A 12,844-nucleotide genomic window follows, 5' to 3' on the forward strand; every position below is an offset into this window, starting at 1 on the left:
CAGTAGTAGTGCCCCTTACACATATATCTACAGTAGTAGTTCCACACATAATGCCCACAGTTGAAGAGCAACACATAATGCCCACCATAGTACAATCAGCACCTCTCACAAACCTGTCATTTTTGCCTTAAAATATTTCCAGGATAAAACCCTGTCTCACCCAGGATGCTATTAAGCCCTTATACACTCACTGGTCCTCTCCAGAATGGACTACTGTAATCTCCTATCTGGCATCCCTGACAAATGCCTCACTCCACTCCAGTCTATCGTCAGTGCTGCAGCCCAGCTCATCTTGTTCACCAAACACACTATGTCCTCTTCCTCTCTCCTACAAGCCCTTCACTGGCCCTTCTTCGCTCAGCTAATGTACACCGCCTGCCCTGTCTACTGATTATTTCCTCGCACTCCTACCACCAAGATTTTACACATGCTGCTCCCTTTCTCTGGAATTCCCCACCTATCCCTCTCAGACTCTCCACCTCTCTACAAAACTTGAAACGGAATCTCAAGACTGACTTCTTCACCAAACCCAGTCAAACCTCTTCCTAACCCTCTGTTCTACACTCACTGTCTACCCCATCTGTGTCACCCCTATCCCTTTTAGGTCAGATTCAAATTTATTGATGCAGTTGAATAGAGTGCCCCGCACCAGAGACTAATTTTTCTTTCCTTGTTTATTACTATAAATAATATGACTCAGGGGTACACCACTGACTGTCACAGTATAGTGCACCATAACAGATAGCTTTCTGATAGGTGTATGTTGACCAATTGAGAGCCTGTATTACATACACACTGGGACAGGACTCAGGGGATTATTTGTGTGTGTAACATAGTATTTGAGGTTGAATAGAGGCAAATTGCCCATCATGTTCAACCTGTTTTAAGTTGTGATGATTCTACATACTTGCTGAATAATGTTTTATGACTAGTTAGCTACTATAACTCATGTTACCCCCGGATTAACCACGTTGATATTTTACGTATTATAACCTTGGATAGCTTTTTCATTCAGAAATTTATCCATTCCTTTTTTAAATCCAATTACAGAGTCCGCCATTACCACCTTCCCTGGCAGGGAATTCCACATCCTGATTGCCCTAACAGTGAAGAACCCTGTCCTCCGTTGCGTTCGGAACTTTCTCTCCTCCAGTCGCAGCGAGTGCCCACGTGTCCTAAACTGTGTTCTTTTAATAAATAATTCCTCTGATAACTCTTTGTGATGTCCCTTTACATATTTGAAGTTATTAATAATATCTCCTTTTAGGCGCCTCTTTTCTAGTGTATACATATTCAGCCTAGTAAGTATTTCCTTATAGTCCAGTCCTTCTAGGCCTTTAATCAATTTAGTAGCTCGCCTTTGAACACTTTTGAGTTCACTGATGTCTTTTTTATACAATGGTGCCCAAAACTGAACACAATATTCCAGGTGCGGACGTACCAATGCCTTATACAGCGGCATGATTACATCCGAGTCCCTTGTCTCAATTCCCCTTTTTATGCACGCTAGCACCTTACTTGCCTTCTTTACTGCGTTTAGACATTGTGTATGGTTATTAAGCCTATTATCAATGAATACCCCAAAATCTTTTTCCAACTCTGTTTCCCCTAGGCATTTCCCATTTAATATGTAGGATGCAAGTTTGTTTTTAGTCCCACAATGCATAACCTTGCATTTGTCTGTATTGGACCTCATTTTCCATTTAGACTCCCAGAGTTAAAGTTTAGATAGATCATTCTGCAAGGACTCCACATCCATTTCTGAATTAATTACCTTACACAGTTTAATATCATCTGCAAAGATTGACACTGTGCTTTCCAGGCCTATTTCTAGGTTATTGATAAATATGTTGAACAGTAGTACGGACCCTTGTGGTATTCCGCTGACTACTGGGGACCAGGTTGAGGACTTCCCGTTGACCACTACTCGCTGTACCCTGCTATCCAACCAGCTGCTTATCCATGTGCAAATAGTTTTTCCTAGCACAAGCTCCTTTAATTTGATCATCAGTCTCCTGTGAGGAACTGTATCAAGGCTTTTGCAAAAGCTAGGTAGACCACATCCACTGCTTTTCCTTGATCAAGATTATTGCTCACTTCCTCGTAGGAGTTAATTAAGTTAGTCTGACATGACCTGTCCCTCACAAACCCATGCTGGTTCTTGCTAATAATCCTAGCGGACTGTAGATACTCCTGTATGCCATCCCTTAGAATTCCTTCCAATATTTTCCCCACTATAGATGTTAAACTAACTGGTCTGTAGTTTCCCGGAAGATTTTTGGATCCCTTTTTAAATAATGGCACTACCTCAGCTATACACCAATCCTTCTGTACCATGCCTGATCTAATTGAACTATTGAAAATAAAGTATAGGGGTCGTGCTAGTTGTGAACTAAGCTCCATAAGAACCTTCGGGTGAAGTCCATCAGGACCAGGTGATTTATTAATCTTAATTTTGCTTAGTCTCTCCCGGACTACTTCTTCGCTTAAACAAGTATCTAACCATGAATCATTACTGTCACAATTGTTATGCTCTGCTCCCACCATCAGTTCTTCACTGGTGAATACTGATGAAAAAATTTGTTCAGTATTTCCGCTTTCATTTCGTCATCATTTATCAATTCTCCTAATTCATCTTTTAATGGACCTATATTCTTCTTTTTTAACCTTTTACCATTTATGTATTTAAAAAACTTTTTAGGATTGGCTTTACTCTCTATAGCGATTTGCTTTTCATTTTCCATTTTAGCTGCTCTTATTGCTTTTTTGCTTTTCTTATTACACTCCTTGTAATACTTGAAAGATTCCTCCTTTCCATTAGATTTAAATGCTTTGAAAGCCCGCTTTTTTTTATCCATTTCTGCCTTAACCTTCTTGTTAAGCCACATTGGTTTGAGTTTAATACTTCTGCGTTTACTGCCCATGGGAATAAAGTTATGAATATTGCTATCCAGCAACCCTTTTAAAACATCCCACATTTCTGAAGTGTTCTTGTTATTAAACAGAACCTCCCACTCTATGTCATTAAGTGCACATCTAAGCATACTGAAATTAGCCTTCCTAAAGTTAAAAGTTTTGGTGGAACCCTTGTAGCTGTTTCCTGAAACTGATGTCGAATGTGATCATATAGTGATCACTGTTACCCAAAGTCTCCCCAACTTTAGTGTTTGATATAATGTCCACATTATTAGTAATTACTAGAGCCAGGGTAGTTTTACCCCTAGTTGGGTCCTCGACTAATTGAGACAAGTAGTGTTCCCTAAAAATATTTAAGAACCTGCTGCCCCTCGCTTTAGCACATGAATCGTTACTCCAGTTTATATCTGGGTAATTAAAATCACCAATCTCTCACTAAACCCAAATGCTCTTATTAGATTACAGGTTGCACAGGACCCAGACACCCAGGCAGGCAGGATGAGAAACTGGGATCCCTGGGTCTCTTACAGCTCTCCCCCCCCCCCCCCCCCCTCCCTCTCCTATTTCTCCTCTGGTTGGTAAGAGATGTGGATGATAGATATACAGTTAAAGGATGGACAGTCAGGTCGACACCATATGGTCAAAAGTCCGACAGGGTTGAAAGTCAGACAGACAAAAAGTTGACACGGTCAAAAGGTCAACACATGTTATTTAGTGATTTTTCATGATTTTACAACTTTTTTTTTCATTTACTATCCACGTCACAAACTATTACCTATAGTAACCTTGTGGTGAGAGAAGCGGAGCGAGCCACCAAGCTCGAAGCATGGTGAGTGACGCGAGCCCGTGAGGGGGCAAATTTCAACAAATATGAGGGAAAATGTTTAAAAACATAAAATAACACACCCCCCCAAAAAAAAATGTTTGTGTCCACATTCTGCCGCTGTTGACCGTTTGACCCTGTCGATCTTTTGATTATTAGACTTTTGACTGTCATACTTTTGACCCTGTCATACGTTTACCTGTGGACCTAATGACTGTCTATCTTTTAACAGCATCATTTGTATACCACAAGTGATGTCAGTGTACTCTGCTGGGGGCCCCTATCAGCCCCCCCCCCCCCCCCCCCTAATCTGGCTATAGTTTCACCTGCGATTTCCAGTTGGTTTTGCCTCTAGGAAATCTCAGATTAGCAAAATTGATGCAATATCACATATAAAACACCAAATTGACCTGAAAAAAATGAGGCTTGGTATATTTTTCCTTAGTGTTGCTAGTTTATGCCTTTAATAAGGGATACATATTATTATTATATTACATTTTATTTATAAGGCCCCACAAGTGGTCCACAGTGCCATATATCTGGCAACAGTATGACAGTACAGGGTAAACAGAACATTTCATTGCAGTAGGCAGAACATAAACAAAGCAAAAATAACTTTTCATACCACTATTTTTACTACACAATACAGCTGGGAAGCAATCTGAGTGAGGGAGTAATCGGCGTAGGGTGGAACCTGTCTCCAATAGTGACGGCACAACTAGCAGTATTAGAGTCGCTGAAGGAGATGAACAGAGATAGGTGAGAGGAAATCTGGTCTAAACAGCCACTAAGTAGGTGAAGGCTGTCAATGAAGTACTAGAAGGAGCTTACAACCTAAGGGAAAGGGGAGACAGACAGATGACATGAGGCATGAGCATGTGGATTGGGGACATGAGGGAAAGAAGTAGGTGAAGTAGAACTGTCAGAGGTAGAAGGGTGGGGTGAGTTACCTGGTGATAAGGTTATGTGTTGGAAGTGTATGCAATGATGAACAGGTAGGTTTTCAGTGCACATTTGAAGCTATGCAAGGTTAGGGACTGTCTTATCGTTCCAGTGAAGGTGGGGCTGCATGGGCAAAATTTTGGATTCGAGCATGAGATGCAGTAACCAGAGAAGAGGAGAAGTGATGGTCATAGGCCAACTGGAGGGTGCAGGAGGGAGATATTAATGAGATGAGGTTGGAGATATAGGTAGCAATGGAGTTAGAGAAGGCCTTGTATGTGAGAGTGAGGATTATGATGAGGATTTTGTAGGGGAATGGGAGCCAGTGCAGGTTTTGGCGGAGGGGAGTGGCAGATGTGGAATGGCAGGGGAGGAAGATAAGTCTAGCTGCAGCACTGGGAACAGATTGGAGGGGAGCAAGATGGGAACATAGAAGGCCAGTGATTAGAAGGTTCAGTAGTTCATTGAGCCAGAGATTGAATGTGGGGAGAGAAGGCTATTGTGGCGTCAAGGGTAATAACCAAGCAGCGGAGTGGGGGAACAGTTGAGATGATGGCGTTGTCAACAATGATAGAGAAATTGGAGGGGGTGGAGACTCTGTTGGGGGGGGGGAGAAATTATGAATTACACAGGTTTTGTGGCTAATTAAAACCAGGTGTAATAAAAATTTGAAGTCAGCCAGCCACATATGTGTCCCTCCTGAGGTGTGACCAGACATCCGACAAAACTTGTGCTGCAATGTGAGTTGTGTTCTTCCCATCCGTGCTAACAGCATCTTAAGTCAGAGGATGCTATCTACCACGACTGAACAGCAGGAGCGGTAACCTGCATCTCCCAACGTAAAGTCAGACAAGATGCAGCTAATTGATTAGCACCGGCCATTAATTTCTGGCGCTGATCAATATCGAATTTTACTGAATTCCCCACTCTGAGTCCCATTGTCAAAAATATTTTGCATGTGACTTCCCATGATACTTTGCAGTACAATATATGCTAAATAACCAGTTTGTAAACACTGAATGAATGGAAAAAAAATGTCAAGATAAAACATTTTTGCACCCTGTCACTTTTGCTGAATTTTATGGGATACAACATAAAAACACAGACTGTAATTGGTAAATGGTAGGGTTCGTAGTTTGTCTGTATCTAGAGTTTGACTTTCTGTATTATGATACATTGTTCATAGACATACTGTATGATTCAAACACATAATGACATGTATACATAGAGTGGATGTAAAAATGTATAAGATATCAGTTGTCTACCAATACAACTGGCTAAGAAAACGGCAGCGACATTGTACTAAGGTACATGGAGATTTCAACATAAATACAGATTTCCACTATAAGCTTTGAATTTCTCAGTCGATAGCCCTCTTGCATACAAATAAAGACACATAGAACAACTCCAGTCAAGATCCTGTATGTTTTGTGGCTCATTCCATCCTCCTCTGTAAACGCTGCTTAGTAACCATCCAGTGGAGAGAAAAACAGCCCTCCTTCTCTCTAATCCCTGCTTCTCGCTAACAGAGTACCAGGTCTGTATAGATACACTCAGCCAAGCAGTATCATCCTATCTACAGATCTCTAGGTAAGGACACTTAAACTCATATATTATGTACATCTTGTAAACAGCACATGTGTACCTTTTCCTGTCATTATCATGCATTTGCAAAGCTAAAGCATATTCTTCAGCCAAGTGATTTGAGTGAGTACATGCATATGTTGCTTTCTCTGTAATTCTGTTTAAGTTTGCTGCAGGGGAATTTTGTCCTAATGTTACTTCATAGCTACTGTATCCTTATTCCCTGAACCATTATAGCTAAAAGCTTCATTTAGAGGACATGCTGTTCCACTAACCCTGGTGTTATAAGCTTGACCAATAATGTAGCTGTCAATGGATTGCAGGACTTGAATTTCCAGTCACATAGCAATGCTCCGTCTCACTGCTTGACTGCAATGACAAGAAGAGAGACAGTTTATCTATGAAAGAGTTAACAGCAATGAAACAAACATATATGGTAGGGGCAAGTGTCAGTGCCCAGAATGGTCTAGTCTGGTCTGGTCTAGAGTAAAAAACAGCTGCAGTGAAGTTCAATATCTCTATCTCAGATGGAGGGGAAAAATGTGTTGGGGTTTTAGGCAATAACAGGACTGGTCTGCCCATGTATAAAGAACAGTTTAGAAATCATTGATATGGCACATTCAAGAAATGCAAGTACTGTATTTATAGAACATAATATACATACAAAATAATGCACACAAAAAAATCCATGGCTTTTATTGGTCATTTCACGCTTATGGCTGCCTGCAAATTGTTTTGTTAAAGAAGAACTCCTTTTTATGTCTTCCATTTCCAAAGAATAGATACATTAATACAATAATGTGAAAATGACTGCTTAATTCAGAGGTTCCCAAACTGTGTGCCGTAGCTCCCTGGGGTGCCTCGGGACACTTGCAGGGGTGCCCTGGGTTGGTGGTCCAGGACCAATTCAAATTATTCATGGTCAATATAATAGGCAAAACCAGTGCTGGTGGCTGCCATTCATAAAATATGTGGCCAAACAGAAGCAAATCTTGTCCCTCACCACACAACTGACTCTAAGGATGACATATAAATGCAATCTACTTAATGTAATATTTCTTCCTAAATTTATCAATAAGAAATTTTTGGCCTAGGGGTACTGTGAAAAAAATTCTGATATTCTAGGGTGCCGTGATTCAAAAAAGTTTGGAAACCACTGGCTTAATTACATTATGTGCTATAATTAACAGTTCTGTACATTATTAATTTATCTTGTAAAAATGACCAGGCATATGACAGGTCAACCTCGACCGGCATCGCACCCTTCTATACGTACCCCCTTTTCTGACACAACAGTCCTCCCTCCTCTTCTCTTCTTATCTCTTCCTTCTCCATCACTGGATATGACAGAAACAGGACAATAGTCACACTAATATATTTCCTAAAGAAGTATTAGCTATAAAACACACAAGTTTTCCTTCCCCAGACTAGGAATACAGTGGAGCTAAAACTCCCATGACTGAGATTTCCCTTTACACTTATGTGTGCTGCCTATATGTTAGGGGCCATCTTAACACATAGGCACACTGGGCAGCTGCCATGGGCCCCACAGTTTCAGTGGCCTTCGAGCAGGGGTGGGTGGTGGGCACGCAATCAGAGCAGCAAGGCTGCATTCTCTACCTGCCTCCTAGCCTGCAGCCAGACAGTTAATGACTGTCTACATCCTGACTGGTGGATGGCTAGAGCTATCCGCCAATCAGAGTGCTGACAACCATTCACTATAAGAAAGCACATAGAGAGACGGCACAGGACTGCAGGAGGGCAAGTTATGTGTTGTTGTTTTTTAATTGCTTCCCCTGAATGGGTGGGTATCTGGATGATAGATAGACAGTGTATAGTTAGACAGTCAATAGATAGACACCATATGTTAGACAGACATTAGGTCGACAGGGTCAAAAGGTCGACATGAAAAAGGTAGACAGTACAAAAGGTCAACAAGGTCAAAAGGGCGACATAGAAATGGTCGACTTAAAAATGTAGACACAGGTTTGAAATTTTTTTTTTACATGTTTTGGACAATTTCATACCTTCTCTATCCATGTCGGCACAGAGTTGGTTATACACCTTGTGACGAGCGCAGTGAGCCACTGAGCCCAAAGCATGGCGAGTGAAGCAAGCCCCACAAGGGGATTCTTTTCTACAATTGGGGGTCCCAGATGACAAAACTATCTACACAAACCCCAAAAAATACAAAAAATGTTGTTTACCTTTTTTATGTCGACCATTTTCTTGTCGACTTTTTGACCCTGTCTACCTTTTGACCCTGTCGACCTTTTGTATGGTCTACTTTTTCCATGTCTACCTTTTGACCCTGTTGACCTTTTGACTGTCTAACATGTAGGGCCAAATGTAATAGAGTGAAAGTTTCAAAAAGTGAGAGATTTGGAAAGGTTTTGCAGTTTTTTTTAAAGTGGCACTCATTTACACAGCTAGGTCAACCTGGTAAATGATTGCCACTTTAAAAAAAAAACCTGAAAAACCTTTGCCAAATCTCTCACTTTCTGAAACTCACTCTATTACATTTGGCCCGTAGTGTCTATCTAACTAGACACTGTCTATTATGCCACACCCGAATGGGTGTGTAGGGGTCCCAGTGCATTGCTTTGTCTAGTGCCTACAATGCTGTTAAGAAGACCCTGACTGGAGTCCTCTTGTGGAGAGCCTCAGAAATGCAGTAGAAGAGTCAGGGATCCAAGTCTGTGATAACTAGTGATTGAATAAATGCTTCTACAATCCAATAAAATCCAAGCCATTTTCGTGTATGCGCAGTAGCATTCTCCTATTCTAACACCACCTAGGGCCCAGTGGGCACCAAGAGGCATATATTACCCTAACCCATTTTTATGTTGATATTTTTCATTCAAATACAGTATGGGAAGGCGGCCCAAACCAGCACAGTGCCATAGGACCCCACAGTGTCATAATCTGGCTCAGGACATTTTTGTGGGGGAACCTACAGATATTAAGTATGCTCCAGATAACAGAAGATATCTTAGCTATCTGCCGTGGTCTCTCTATTTTTGACCGCAAATGCAGCCCCCGCTATGGAGGGGGCAGCCAATGGACTTGCACAGCTGCCAGTTTATAATGTATGCGGCAGCCAGCAGCAGTGCATGCTCATTGGCTGCCAGAGACACGAACCTGGAAGCAGTGGGATATTGTTATGCTAGCAAGCTGCTTGAGTTCTTCTCCAGAATTAACTCTTATTGGAGCCCATATCCTGGCAATAACATTTTAGATTTTCATGTGAAAATATGAATTTTCACATAGCGTATTTCAGCACAAATTATTTATTACAGTACATTGGCATTAAAAATTGCAGATTGTGATAAATATGCCCCTCATTGCTCTAAGGAATTGTACGCATATTTCTGCTCGCATCTCCAGAGGCAGTGAGCTTAATTGAGTGTACAGTTTCTTACCGTAATTGTTATGTGGGAAGGACACATGTAGAGAAGCTCCTCACATGTAATTGAATCAACCCCAAAATCTAAATCTCTATATAATTTGTCTTGGGGACAAAAAGATATCACAGTGATGTGCGCCACTAACACACAGCCACTGATGGTATCCCCTGATGTCCACCGTAAGAAAGTAACTCTCCTTCCAGCTGTGACTGGGGGCACCAAGCCGTAGAGCTGGGGAGACGTTGTACATGTGTATTATTGGATGATGGATGAACCTCGGTGATCTCCAGTTGACCTTGTTACCTCTCGTGATCTCTGGTAGATCTTAGTACTGCTGAAGGTGGAAGAAAAAAACAATGGGGGTAATTCCAAGTTGATCGCAGCAGAATTTTTTTTAGCAGTTGGGCAAAACCATGTGCACTGCAGGGGGGGGGCAGATAAGTGCAGAGAGAGTTAGATTTGGGTGGGTTATTTTGTTTCTGTGCAGGGTAAATACTGGCTGCTTTATTTTTACACTGCAATTTAGATTGCAGATTGAATTGACCACACCCAAATCTAACTCTCTCTGCAAATGTTATATCTGCCTCCCCTGCAGTGCACATGGTTTTGCCCAACTGCTAAAAAATTTCCTGCTGCGATCAACTTGGAATTACCCCCAATGAATTCTCTGTCAGACACTCAGGTAATAATCACTATAGAGCAGAACTGGTGGAACTCACGCTATTTAAATCGAACCCACACAGCACATCTGCCACTGATTCACCGAGATATAGTAGAAAATGGCTGTAGGGACGCGAATTGGCTGGGGACAAACAGGTGACAGTGCAAGATGAGAGAGAGATCACAAATACACCCAGGTAATGGCAGGCACAACAACATCTAGTATCACATAAGTCTATAGCCCAAGGAATGTGCTTTTATTGAAAGATTAGGAAGGATAATTTGCCCATCATTATTAGTCACATTCATCAGCAACCACCACTACAGTCGTAACTGACATACACATTTAATAATCATTGTTTTTTAGATGAATAAATTAGCATCATGGACAAAACCTCACCAACCAGTATTTAAAAATGTATTTACCCTTTATTAATATGCTGTCTTCAGCATGAATGCTATAGCCGTGGGCAGCTAGTCGTAGCTGAGTATGCCATTATCAGAAAAGGACTATGACATCTAACTCTGACTCAGCTTATAGACAGTCTTGAGACAGCTGGTTTCTGAAGCTCATTCATGCATTTGTCACACTGCATAATATCCGTACAGGCCGTACACCTACTAAATAAGGAGTTGGCAGAGATGTGCACTGGTTAAAGGTGAGCTAGGGTCTATCAAAATCAGTAATTGAAAGTGGCAAGTGTTCTGCTGACCAGTAAACACACCAGCATTATGTTGATCTCTTCCCAGCTAAGGGCTTGGCACATGTGCCCTATATATCCTGTGTCCCAGCCAGTGCTCATTCGATAAAGTTTGTTGATTCATAAACATTCACAAGACATTTTTTTCTCTCTACTTTTACATCCGTGCCTCTGCGGTGTGGTATGGAAGGTAGATAGTAACTAGTTCGACAGTGTCTAGGTCGACCACTATTGGTCGACATGGATGTTAGGTCGACAGGGTTTCTAGGTCAACATGTTCTAGGTCGACAGGTCAAAAGGTCGACATGAGTTTTTTATGGGGGGTTTGTGTCGTTTTCTTCGTACAGTGACCAGGAACCCCAAATAGTGCACCGTGTCCCCTCGCATGGCTAGCACTTCGGCACAGGTTACCGTTCCCAATTGTAGTCCATGTGGATCGTTAACTATTAAAAGGTTCAAAAAAAGAAAAAAATTGTGAAGTCATGTCGACCTTTTGACCTATCGATCTAGAACATGTCGACCTAGAAACCCTGTCGACATAGAAACCCTGTCGACCTAGTTACTGTCGACCAATAGTGGTTGACCTAGATAGTGTCGACCTAGTTACTGTCGACCTAGAGACCGGATCCCGCCTCTGCTGCCTGGGACCGATGTTCTAGTTTCCAAGGGTCTGCCGGCTTCCTAGCCCAGATCATTTATATAACAAAGCGGGCACCACACACTGTTCACACAAAGTAAATTTGATCACATTTGACAAGGTCATACATTTGTGTGTGCTGCTCAGACACATCTTATAATAATTAGAAACACTGGTTTACTTTCATTACTCTGGGATACAGCTTAAAGCTGCTATCTGGATACAAATGTATCCAAGGAATACCATAGAGATGTGAATAATTATAGAATAGAGAATACTGTAATTCTATTTGATTATATAAAGTATGGCTAAAAAGCAAAGAAGGAAGGATTAACTCCAATATTTTGAAAATAAAAATGATCCTATATATTATTCTTGTTTTATTGCTGAATGCTTAGGGGCCTCTAGGGTAGATGTATGAAGTGGTGAAAAGAATGGAGAAGTGAGCCAGTGGAGATGTTGCCATGGCAAACAATCAGCTTTGAAGTAACATTTATCAAGTGCATTCTGTAAAATTATACATAGCAGCTGATTGGTTGCCATGGGCTACCTCTCCACTCTTTTCACTGCGTCCTACATTTTCCCTATGTACTTAGCCTTGGAGAGAGATAAAGTGGATTGAGATAAATTAGCAGTCAATCATCTCTTGTCATTTGTCAAAAACAGGGGCAGATGTATTAACCTGGATAAGGCATAAGGAAGTGATAAACCAGTGATAAATGCAAGGTGATACACGCACCAGTCAATTAGGAGCTGATTGGCGGGTGCGTGTATCACCTTGCATTTATCACTGGTTTATCACTTCCTTATGCCATCTCCAGGTTAATACATCTGCCCCACAGCCTGTAACATGGCGGTTTGGAGCTGATTAGCTGGTAATTTATCTCAGTCGACTTTATCTTAGCAAATAGACTCCTTAGTTCTTACATAGACAATATCATTTATGTACTTAATGTATTTATCAGGCTTTCTCTTGCTCAAACAACTTGTATAGGAATACATATGGAATCCTGGCGGATGGGATTCCATATGTATTCCCTGTGTGGAAAGATCGACACCGGCACCCGATGCACAGAGTCCTACAGCCTAACCTTAAAGCAGCCTAACCCTCCCAAGTGGTGTCTAAACCTAACCCCCTCCCCACAGCCTAACCCTAACCAATCCCCCCTCCAGC

General features: G+C 41.5%; 1 protein-coding gene across 4 annotated transcripts in view; it reads left to right on the forward strand.

Annotated features, from left to right (window-relative positions):
* Window positions 1-12,844, forward strand: part of CAMK1G (calcium/calmodulin dependent protein kinase IG) — a 439,226-nt gene that overhangs the window by 224,406 nt on the left and 201,976 nt on the right. The window contains exon 1 of one of the 4 annotated variants that reach the window (XM_063955331.1): window positions 6,160-6,271. The exons of 2 other annotated variants lie outside the window; for them this stretch is intronic. The gene's annotated coding sequence lies outside the window, so the exon portion shown is untranslated. Of the gene's footprint in view, window positions 1-6,159; window positions 6,272-12,844 lie in introns of those variants that run through there. One more of the 4 variants, XM_063955335.1, reaches the window with a different exon arrangement.

The sequence above is a fragment of the Pseudophryne corroboree genome, chromosome 2 (assembly GCF_028390025.1).
Source record: "Pseudophryne corroboree isolate aPseCor3 chromosome 2, aPseCor3.hap2, whole genome shotgun sequence".
Classification (NCBI taxonomy): domain Eukaryota; kingdom Metazoa; phylum Chordata; class Amphibia; order Anura; family Myobatrachidae; genus Pseudophryne; species Pseudophryne corroboree.